Raw genomic sequence first — 12,295 nt, forward strand, 5'->3', positions numbered from 1 at the left:
TGAATACTGGTGGGGGGGGGCACAAACAGTCCATTGCAGGGGTCGATTCAGTATTCCCATGCAGCAGTCTGGCTCGAGAACTAGTGCTCTTAACCACTGTAAACCTGCTGCTCTTGTAAGGCCCCTCACAGAAAACCACCTCTGTGAGCCTGGGTGCCCTCTACCCCCGAAAGGGCACTTCCCTTTTCTGCCCTTTCCCTAAGCTTCCTGGTACCCTCACTCCCCTCCATTTGACTGTCCAGTCTCTGGAGAGGCTTAGCCATAGAGCGGAGACAGAACTGGCAGAATGTTATCCAGCAGTCTCTCGTGCATGCCTTTAACTTTTATTTTAGTTAAGGTATGGCTTACAGACTGCATAATGCACATCTTTTTTAAAAATTTTAATTTTATTTTGGAGTATAGTTGATTAACAATGATGTGTTAGTTACAGGTGTACAGCAGAATGATTCAGTCATACCCATAGAATGCACACATCTTAATCATACATCTTGATGAATTTTTAACATGTTACACTCACTGAGCCGCCACTCAGATCAGGATAAACGGTATTCCCATCACATAAGTTCCCTCATGCCCCTTTGCTGTTAGTACTGCCCCTGGAGATAGCCACTATCCTGACTTATAGAAGTCAGATCATGTCTATCATAGCATAGGTTCCTGCTTCTATCCTATCCAGATCCATATATACTTGCTCCACAGAAACAAAATAGAGGGCTTCCCTGGTGACACAGTAGTTAAGAATTTGCCTGCCAATGCAGGGGACACGGGTTCAAGCCCTGGTCCTGGAAGATCCCACATGCTGCGGAGCAACTAAGCCCATGCGCCACAGCTACTGAGTTTGCACTCTAGAGCCCGCGAGCCACAACTACTGAGCCCACGCACCTAGAGCCCGTGCTCTGCAACAAGAGAAGCCACAGCAATGAGAAGCCCGCGCACCGCAACGAAGAGTAGCCCCTGCTCGCCGCAACTAGAGGAAGCCAGCGCATAGCAATGAAAACCCAACACAGCCAAAAATAAAATAAATAAATTAATTAAAATAAACAAACAAAAACAAAATAGAGGTAAAAATCACACTTTCAATAGCGTGGGTGACCCTGTCTTTCCACCAAGCAGGCATCTCTCTTGGAGTGAGCTGAATGGGAGACACAGATCTGCTGTTCTTCTGTTGGTCTTTGTTCCGATGGCTTTTTAGGGGGTGAGCATCTTGTGCTCTCGAGTGTGTTTCTCATATTAATCGATTTTAATTATCAGACAACATGGCCCCGAAATCCAAGCCGGCTATTTCTTCTTGTGCTCAACCTAAGAAACCCAATCCAGTGCTGAAGAAAAAACTGGCTGTGTTGCACTTAATGAGAGATGGTTTGTCCGTCTCCATGATGAGGCTTTATTCTGGGATTTTCAAGGGGAATTCTGATGCCCTTCCATTTTCATATTACAAGTAGACTTTAGAGGCTAACCCTTGAGTAAGAGGCAGTTGTAATGTGGACAGAACCCAAGCATGGGTAAGTGGGTGTATTAGACTTGGTGACCTGGAACACTTCTGGCGACATGGCGGACTGACTTGTGTGACTCCTTCCTGATAGGAACACAGAGTTGACTGAAATACAACAACTATATCTAGGGGAGCTCATCAGAAAGGGAAGTCCACAAGTGTCAAAAATGAAGAGAAAAATCTAAGCCAAATGGTTATGTGAGCTGAAAGCATGACAGCTTATGGGGCTTTTGCACCCAGATGGAGGCTGTAGAGTCTGGGAGTTAAGGTTTTAAGACCACAGTGGGTCTGGAAATGAGACCTGGGTCCAAGGTGGACTTGAGTGCCCAAGAGCGTTAAACATTACACATCTTCATGAAAAGGGGCTAGAAAAACTCCACTGTCTGGAGAAACAGAGAGGAAGCTTGTTTTGAGTGGAAAAAAGTCACCAGCAAGAAATGAAAAACCTGGGGCTGTACCATATGTGGTTGTGAAATCTATATTGTTATTGTCATAAGATATGAGAACTCCTCAAGCTGAGAAATTAACGTAAAAACTGGCACCCTACTGTGGGAATCCCTAGCACAAACACACAATCACTCCACAAGGATACTTCAACAACCCAGACCTAACAGGACTCCTACAGAAAGAACCCTAGGATGAGTTCACAATTAAATCATATGGACTATTCAGGAAATGAATGACTTTGAGTTGAAGGTAATAGAACCATCTAAAAGAGACTATAAGATAGTATATATATATTTTTTAAAGTATAATTTTTTCATTTTAACTATTATTTTTAAAAATGTATTTATTTTTGGCTACGTTCGGTCTTCGTTGCTGAGCGCAGGCTTTCTCTAGTTGTGGCGAGCGGGGGCTACTCTTCATTGTGGTGCACGGGCTTCTCATTTTGGTGGCTTCTCTTGTTGCAGAGCACGGGCTCTAGGTGCATGGGCTTCAGTAGTTGTGGCATGCGGGCTCAGTAGTTGTGGCTCACGGGCTCTAGAGTGCAGGCTCAGTAGTTGCGGCACACGGATTTAGTTGCTCTGTGGCCTGTGGGATCCTCCCAGACCAGGGATTGAACCTGTATCCCCTGCATTGGCAGGCAGATTCTTAACCACTGTGCTTGGGAAGTCCCAAGCCAGTATATTTTCAAATGATTAAAGACTAAAGATGATTCAAAAATGTGATGAAAGATGGAAAAAGAATAGGTTGATTTGAAAAGCTACCACATGGCAATGAAAAATAGTCATTGAAATTAAAATCTAACAAAAAGGGTTAGCTGACAGACGAGACATAGTAAAAGAGATAATCAGTGAACTGGAAGACAATAATAACAGTTTACGTTTGTTAAGTCCTTAGTATGTGCCAGACACTGTTCTGTGTCCTTGCATTAACTCATTTAATCTTCAGAACAAAATTATAAGGAAGGCATTATCATTATCATCTGTATTTTACAGATGAAGAAACTAAGGTGTAGTAGTTCAAGCCACTTGCCCAAAGTCACAGAGCTGGTAATGATGGAGCTGGGATTTGACCCCCGGTTGTCTAGTGTAGCCTAGAGTCTGTGTTTGCAATTACTACACTGTAGAAAATCATCAAGATTAAGCACTAAGTGATAAAGAGATGGGAATATGGTAGAGAGGCATGGAGGAGAGAAGGAGAGGGTACTACTTAGGTCTCAGCACAGGGACTAGGGGAGAGGAATCACTAGAAGACAGAATAATTAGCTGTCCCTTCAGATCTCCTCCAGTCCTTAGGTTCCAAGAACTTGTGACCCTATTGAGGGCAGAAATATTCAAAGAAAGGTAGCAGAGCCTCAGTTTCCACTATAGTATGAATTGATGGGCTGATGTTTGACAAAGCTCTCTCTGGGGGAAAGAAAAGAAGCCCTGACTGTAGCATTTACCGATTTCTATGATATAAATACTTCCACCACGACCAAGTTCAAGCTACCGACATAATGTCAGTGAACATGGCCTTGGGAAGAGATGTGCATAGTTGGCTCTTTTGAGCCAGTCTGAGCCAGCTCAGCACACCAGTGGGTCTGACGTTCATTCTGTTTTAAGCTCTGATCTCTGGGTTGTGCATCCAAGGGGCAGAATTTTCAGGAAGTAGTAGTATCCTGTGTAATATCACAGGGGCAGGAAGAGACAGTGGGACAAGAGTGGAGCTCTGCCCCCGCTTTCTTCCCTTGAATTTAAGAAACAAGAAAACATTTTGTGAATGTGTGTGGAGAGACTGGCATCCTTATGACACTGTTGGTGAGAATGAAAGTGAGTCCAAGCTCTTTGAAGGCCATTCAGCACCATCTGCCAACATTTTAAGTTCAAGTACTCTTTGACCCCGCAATTCCACTTCAAGGGTTTTATCTTATAAATCTCATCTTTCCTGTAGTTACACATGTGTGTGAAAATGTGTGTAATGTATGTTCATTGCAGCATTGTTTGAAGTAGCAAGACCCTGGAAGCAACTGAAATAAATGTATGTCAGGAGAGGATTGATCGAAGGGATTATGGTGTATCCTTACAGGGGAATACTGGGCCACCGTTTAAAGTAGTAGGTCGTATATACCAAGAAGGAATCATCTCCAGGATGCATTCTTTTTTTTAATATATGTAAATTTATTTATTTTATTTTTGGCTGCGTTGGGTCTTCGTTGCTGCGTGTGGGCTTTCTCTAGTTGCAGTGAGCAGGGGCTACTCTTCCTTGTGGTGCGTGGGCTTCTCATTGTGGTGGCTTCTGTTGTTGCGGAGCATGGGCTGTAGGTGCTCAGGCTCAGTAGTTGTGGCGTACGGGCTTAGTTGCTCCGTGGCATGTGGGATCTTCCCGGACCAGGGATTGAACCCGTGTCCCCTGCACTGGCAGACAGATTCTTAACCACTGCGCCACCAGGGAAGTCCCCATTCTTTTTTTTTTAATTGAGGTGTTCTTTATAGTTGACATATAACACTATATTAGCTTCAGGTGTACAACATAATGATTCCCTATTTGGATATAATGTGAAATGATCACCACAGTAAGTCTAGTTAATATGCATCACCATACATAGTTACAACATTTTTTTTTCTTGTGCTGAGGACTTTGCAGATCTACTCTCTTAGCAACTTTCAAATATGGACTGTAGTATTATTAACTATAGTCACCACACTGTACGTTACATCCCCATGATTTATGTACTTTAGAACTGGAAATTTGTACATTTGACCCCATTTACCCATATTTCCCACTCCCCAACCCCCAATTCTGGCAACCAGCAATCTGTTCTCTGCATCTATGATTAGGGATTTTTTTGTTTGTTTGTTTTTTAGAGTCCACATATAAGTGAGATAACACGGTATTTGTCTCTCTCTGACTTATGTCACTTAGCGTAATCCATCCATGTTGTGGCAGATGGCAAGATTTCCTCCTTTTTTATTGCTGAGTAATAGTTCATTATATACATATATATAATAGATCACATTTTCTTTATCTATTTATTCCAGGTTGCATTCTTTTTTTATTATTAATTAATTAATTAATTAATTTTTGGCTGTGTTGGGTCTTTGTTGCGGTGTGCAGACTTCTCATTGTCGTGGCTTCTCTTGTTGCAGAGCATGAGCTCTAGGCATGTGGGCTTCAGTAGTTGTGGCACATGGCTTCAGTAGTTGTGGCATGCAGGCTTAGTAGTTGTGGCATGCAGGCTCAGTAGTTGTGGCTTGCGGGCTCTAGAGCACAGGCTCAGTAGTTGTGGTGCATGGGCTTAGATGCTCCGTGGCATGTGGGATCTTCCCGGCCCAGGGCTCGAACCCGTGTCCCCTGCACTGGCAGGCGGATTCTTAACCACTGTGCCACCAGGGAAGCCCCCCTGTTTAACTTTTGAGGAAAAGCTGAGGCAATGGTGGGTCTGGGGTGGATGGAGGATATCTTACTGTATATCCTTTTTTTAAAAAAAATTTTTACGGAATTCCCTGGCGGTCCAGTGGTTAGGACTCTGCGCTTTCACCGCCAAGGGCGCAGGTTCGATCCCTGATTGGGGAACTAAGATCCCACACGCCGCAGAGAGCAACCAAAAAAAAAAATTTTTTTTTTTTTTAAGCATAAGCATATGATATTTTTGTTGTTGTTTAAAACAAACTAATTAACAAAAACTTCACTTTGGGAGCTTTCCACCCAAACCCCTCTTATTTTTAGGGGAGATTGGCAGGTCTCCATGGGGTTGCTGATCCCCAGCACTTATTGAGCACATGCCAAGGACCAGGCACTTGCCCGTGTTGTCATACGCTGTGGGTCTCTCAATTGTCTGACTCTTCCTGGACTCTAGTAGTGGCCTGGTCAGTGTGTGATAAACAATAATCCCATTTTCAGGAAGAGGCGAGGTAAAGTCTTTGTGGGAAGTCATGTGGCACGCAAGGAGAAGAAGTGGAATTCAACAGCAATCTTAAAAGTGCTTTGTGAACAGAGGGAACCAAGCTGCTTCTTAGCAGTCCCAGTTATCTGCAAGGCATCTCAAGCCTCTCTCCCTCCTGCCATTAATCCCCGGAATCTCTCTTGAGACCACCTGGAAGTGTTCTATCAGTGTTAATTTTTCCAGCTCTAAGATTCTTTGCTCTGGAAAGTTGGAGCTGTGTTTCTGGACCAAATGAATCGCTGATGTGTTTAGAAACCACAAAGGCAAGGAGAATTTGTCCTGCGCTGTCCTCCTTTTCTGACTTATTTTATCTTCACAACTCTCCTGTTGAGTTCACATCATCAAAGATCTAAGAGACACTGGCTCTGTTCACTTAAAAAGAGGGACCTTCAGGGCCTTTCTTAGCAAAATAGATGTTCCCAGAGGTGCTTTCATTGTTGCCCTTGTTGTTTTCAGCAATCAGCCACGTTTCTAGCCCATCATGACATGTTTTATGGGACCAGAGGCTTGCTTGCTCTCTCTCTCTCTCATCATTTGGTAATAAATTCAGTAAATAGGTTATTCATCTTGAGAGGGCTGTTGTGATGTTTTTGTTTTAATTTATTTAATTTATTTATTTTTGGCTGCATTGGGTCTTCGCTGCTGAGCAGGGGCTTTTCTCTAGTTGTGGAGAGAGGGGGCTACTCTTCGTTGTGGAGCACGGGCTCTAGGAGCACGGGCCTCAGTAGTTGTGGCTCATGGGCCCTAGAGCGCAGGCTCAGTAGTTGTGGCGCACGGGCCTAGTTGCTCCGCGGCATGTGGGATCCTCCCAGACCAGGGCTCGAACCCATGTCCCCTGCATTGGCAGGCAGATTCTCAACCACTGCGCCACCAGGGAAGCCCCTGCTGTAATGTTTTTGTGATTTGTTCAACAGTAATCCAAACGGGCAGAAAAACTGGAGTGAAAACTTAAGTTCATGGAATCAAAATCACAAAACCTGACCTGAATATTATTTAAGAGTGTGACATCATCTGTAACACTGGGGTGAAATTCTTGCAAGGGAGGGCCGTTTGACCCTGCTCTCGGCTGTTGCTGTTTTGTGGGCTCATCCAGAAGGCACCCTTTAGTGCTTTAAGTATCATTGGCCATCCTGCAATGTGGGATGTAGTGCTTTTAGTTTACTGTGAGATGACTGTGTATCAACCGTGTTGACTTCCCCAAACAGTAATTCTATCTTCACTGCCTGAATGAAGATACAGAGGAAGTTGAAATGCTGTTTCTTGCAGGAGGCCCGCCCTGACTCCTCCTCCCTGTGCTCCCATTGCTCTGAGCATTGCTTTGTGTAGTATTTAGTTCAAGCAATTATCTTATTGGCTTTATTTTTTTAATGCCCTTTTGTTGTTATTATTATTTACCTATTTATTTATTGGCCGCACCGCGCGGCACGCGGAACTTCCCCGACCAGGGATCGAACCCATGGCCCCTGCAGTGGAAGCGCGGAGTCTTAACCACTGGACCGCCAGGGAAGTTCTACTGGCTTTAAATAATTGTAGTTGTTTGTAGCTATCTCCACCTCAGACCAAGTGCCAAGAAAGATGGCCTGGATCCTCTCGCTTCATCTGTTTATAGCCAGCATGCAGCTTATGTCACGGCACTTCAAATTTCATGAGTTAGGATTCTTTTGACCTCGTAACAGAACCCCACCTTGAACTGGCTTCCACAGAAAGGGGATTTGCTGGTTTATGTAGCTGCAAAGTCCAGGGATGGAACTGAAGGCATGGAGGCTTAGACGGTGTTGCTAAGGCTTACACAGGTTTTCTCCCATCTCTCAGCGCTGCCTACTATTTCTTTTTGGATTGTGGTGGCAAGATACCTGTCAGCAGTTCTAGCAGCAGGGGAGAAAAGGCCACTTACCCAACAGTTCAACAAAAGTCTTAATGTCTCTGATTGGTCTTCCCTGATTGGTGCCCGTTCCTAACCAACCCCTGTGGCCAGGTGAATGAGATGCCCTGACTGGCCACCTTGGATCAAATGTCCGCCCCCTGAAGAAGCTGGGGTCGGGTCTGCACCTCCCAGAGCCCAAGAACTGAGAATGAGGGAAGGCAGATGTTCCCTGAGAAAATCTGGGAACCGTTTGTGAACGGGGGTTAGGCAAAAGCAAGGATGTCCAATATAGTAGGTTTTTAATCAGTGTTTACCCAGTGAATGAATTAACAGATGAATGAGCAAACAAGAGCTGCTACTGATTCTGTGAGCTGGTTATACGATACCCGGAGTGAGGTTTTAACAGATGGAGCCTTTGCAGAGAGGAGGATAAAAGAGAGCCTTGAAATCAAGTCATGTAAGGATGACATTAAATTAGCTGAGATACTTAACAAGAAATAGGAGACATATGATGGCTGTTTCCGAATGTCTGAAGGGTGTTCATGGGGACGAAACATTTGCTGGGTTCCTACTTTGTGTCATAGGTTCTAGGCTAGATGCTTTAATTGCCATCACCCTACTTTTATTTTCATTTTATTTTTATTAGACCACCAATTTATGTTCATTATAGAAAATCCAAAAATGCACAAGAAAAGAGAAAAATAAAAGTCCTTCCATAATCTAACTACCTAGGGCTAGTTGCTATTAATATTTTGATGTATATTCACTCAATCTTTTCTCCCTGTTTTACAGATGCATTTAAAAATTCTTATCTAATCTTGGTTGTTGTGTTTGTCAGAGAGAAACTGGCTTAGAGAGTTTAGGAACTTGCCTGAGGTCCCAGGAGTAGGCAGTAGAATTCTAGGACCAGAATTTGGTCCACACCTGTCAGCCTCAGAAGCCCTCTCTCATTCCTTGGTCTTTGATTTACCTGCTGCATAACCAGCAGTCTGTGTACTAACTAACAGGGTTTTACTACAGTTCTATTCGAGAATCTTGATTTCATCACTCTTTGTTTATCCACACATTCATCTTTATTCATGTACTCAGGAAATATTTCATTGGGTGTTTTGTGGGTGCTGGGGGTAGCCCAGTGAATGAAGCAAGGCTCCTCTTGGAGCTGACAGTTGAGCTGAGTTCTGCATCACTGTAAATGGTTGAATCAACAGCCTCTAGGGATGTGCAGATCTGGGATACTGCCAATTGCACAAGTCTCACACCCCTTTGAGGAAGCAACCAGCAAAGCCAAAAGGAAGCACCATAGCCAGAAAGCTGGACAACCTAGTTTTATATATGCCTTCTGCCCAAGACCCCTCTCCTAAAGGGAGTGGGTTTGTGTCAAAGGATGGGAGGCTCAGTGTGTGTGTTACCTGTCCCAAGGCTGGCTCTGCTGAGTGATCTGGGGTGTGGCCCACCATCATGTACATATGATGACTCTATGTTCTGAACTCTGGATCAGACCCATAGTATGAAGCAGGGTTAGCTGAATGGAAGGAGGGAAATACATATTTCCTGAATATGGCCTCCCCTAAGTGCTTTCACATGGCTCCTCTTGCTCAGGAAGATGGGTATTATTATTCTCATTTTATAGGGGGGGAAGCTGAAGTTCATTTGGAGTTTTGACTTGAGCTCAGGCCTATCTGATGGCTCCAAATCCTACGAGGTTCCTCTTCATGCTCCTCTGATCGAGACACATCTGGGGAGTGGGGCTCTGGAAGGTTCTGAAGCCCCAGGTGCTTTGGTTTCATTCCATTCACTTATTTTAAAAAGTATTTATCGAGGACCAGGGTCCAGAAACTCTGTCAGGCGCTGGGATATGGGATGACCAAGACCAATGAGGGCTCCTGCTCCTAGGGAACTTGAAGTCTGAGTTAAGTCACTGGAAGAGAGATAATGTTTCTGCACAATTCTTTGTTCAGTGATTCATTCAGCCTTGCAAGAGGGTGTATTAGGCTGCTTTGAGTTGCAAGGGACAGAAAACCCAGTTCAAATTGGATAATTGATAGAAGCAGTTGAATGGTTCACATAACCAAAAAATGGAGAGGTAATGTAGGTTTCAGGCACACTTTGATCAGGGCTCCAGCTTCCTCTTTTTGTGATTCTCTTGGCTCTGCACTTCTGTCTGTTGGCTCTATTCTCTGGTGACTCCCTTCATAATGGTGAGAGGGCTGCCAGCAGGGCTTCTGTATTGTTCAGCACCAGGAGACACCACGTAGAATACACGTGCTCTGAGAAGTACAGAGGAGAGCTGTCCTGTGTGGTGGCCTGGCTGCTGGTACCTCTCAGAACGCACGCTTGCCTGTTTACATCCAGGGAAGAAAGAGCTACCATCTCTCCCCAGAGCCATTGAACAAAATTTCTGAGCTTCTCTTGGATTGGATCGTCTCAGGACACGCTCTATCTCTCAACCAATCACGGTGGCAGAGGAAATGGGATAACACTGATTGGCTTAGACCATTCCGGACCCACCCCTGGAATTGGAGATGAGGTCTGAATGAATGAGGGATGCTGCTTGGTGGGACAGGAATGGAACAGATGTTAAAGAAGCAATTGCTCTCTCCAAGGGGCAGCGTTTAGGATCTGGGTATAGAAAGATGAGTAAGGCATTGTCCCTTCTCTTAGAAAGCTCCCATTCTAGTGAGCTTCCTGAGAGTTTGGCAGCGATCAGAGGAAGGAGTGTTTACATTGTTGAAGGCTAGGCACATTACATGTTTTCTCAGTTCTTATAATGTTCTTGTCAAGCAGGTATTTCCATTTTACAGGCGAACAAACAAGTTCAGAGAGGTTAAGTGGCTTGCTGGCAATTGCACACCTAGGAGAGGGAAGCAAGGTGTTTTGAGACTGTGGATCCCACATTTCTTCCTCTCCTTTTTGTGATGTAGTGAAAATAGATTAACAAAAACCCTTCAAAGCTTCCTCTAATGACTCCTCCACAATAAGCAGGACCTTGGGAGTAGTTATTGCTTTTCATTTCAGGCTTTTATTAGAGGGATCCTGCCTGCTTTTTTTCTTTAACTAAGTCTAAATGGGAGGAAAACCCCTCTCCCTGGTCCAGATAAGCAACAGATAATTGAATGAGCTTCTGAGAAAAGCAGAACCATTGTTAGCTCACAGTGCATCAGGAGAGATGGTTGCATTCAGATAGTTTTACAAAAATGATTTCTCTCTCCTTTTGACTTTGCTGCCTGAGGCTTCCATTTGGTTTTAAAATAATAGAGTAACTATTATGTAATCATATACAATGCTTCCTCCCCCTGGGCCCCAAGTTAACGCGAGTGTTCACAACACAGAATACATTTTTTGGTAAAGAGTTTATGTAAAGCCAGAGTGATTCCTAAATTAAACGGCCCAAACAAGGGCAAACAAGTTGGATTTTTAGTTTTCTCCAGACGCTGCAGAGCCTTAGCATCCAACAGAGCAGGAGATGATTTTGCTTGTGTGCTGGTGGCAAAATGTCTGTGTTCATACTGTTGCCTGCACGCAGCGTGCATGTCTTGTGCTTTGCTGCCAGGTGAAAGGCCCTTGTTTTGTTCATAGATCTCCTGATCTCACTTCCACCCCTGCAGACGTAATTTCATCCTGAGAGAAAGGAACAAAAAGAGGGAAATCAAAATGATGGTTGGTAAACACTTGACCCATAAGGTTTTCGACTTAGATGCTGTACTTTTCGAGTTTCTGCGTCTGCTTTTCACTTCTTTTTAGGTAATTAGTGATGATAATGAATTTACCTATCCACATTTCTCTTCAGTTGGCTACTATGTTCTGGGTCTTGGGGATCGAGAATTAACAAACTCATAGTCTCAGTTACTAATAGCTTTTCGTGGCTCTCCTTTGACCAGATGTCCTCCCAATCTGTCTCCACTAGTATAATTTTTTGGCTCTGATTTACTGTGGGCCTGGCAAACTTGTGAAAGTAAAGAGGAAACGAGGTCTGAGGGTAAACTGCATAGGCCTCAGTGTCAGGTAAAGACCAGAAAAACATGGTTGCTGGGCTCACCTAGTTGACCCTGGACGGTGCCCACCGTCGTTGTTGTTAGGGTTAATATTTAGGGGCTATTTGTTGCCACTCATAATCTCACTGACCCGAATGATATGAACACCACTGTCATAAAGGTGGCTGGATTTATGGAACCTGGGAGCAGACCAGCTGGTGTGTGTACACAGGGACATATGTGTCTGTATAGATGTGAATCTTGCTGCCTCTATGATGGTGGTTCTCGAACTTGTCTGCACATTAGAATCACCTGGGGAGCTTTCAAAATTCCAAAGCCAGGGTAACACGCTAGATGCATTAATTCACTGACTCTGGGGCTGGGACACAAGCACTGGTAGTTTTTAAGCTCTCCAGGTGATTCCAATGTGCCGATGAGTAAAGGAACCACTGGTGTATGAGAATTATAATAATAACATCATTATCATCATTTGAAGATGAGTAGGGATAATGGTAATGACAGGGGTACGAGCCACCATTATCATTTACCAACTGCCGCCTGTAAGCTAGGCAGTGTCCTGGGTGTCTAGCAAACAGGAT

The 12,295-nt window shown here is 44.2% G+C and overlaps 1 protein-coding gene across 7 annotated transcripts in view; it reads left to right on the top strand.

The window, feature by feature from the left end:
• Positions 1–12,295, top strand: part of CYRIB (CYFIP related Rac1 interactor B) — a 153,492-nt gene that overhangs the window by 40,527 nt on the left and 100,670 nt on the right. The window lies entirely within an intron of this gene.

The sequence above is a fragment of the Balaenoptera acutorostrata genome, chromosome 17 (assembly GCF_949987535.1).
Source record: "Balaenoptera acutorostrata chromosome 17, mBalAcu1.1, whole genome shotgun sequence".
NCBI classification, from domain to species: Eukaryota; Metazoa; Chordata; class Mammalia; order Artiodactyla; family Balaenopteridae; genus Balaenoptera; species Balaenoptera acutorostrata.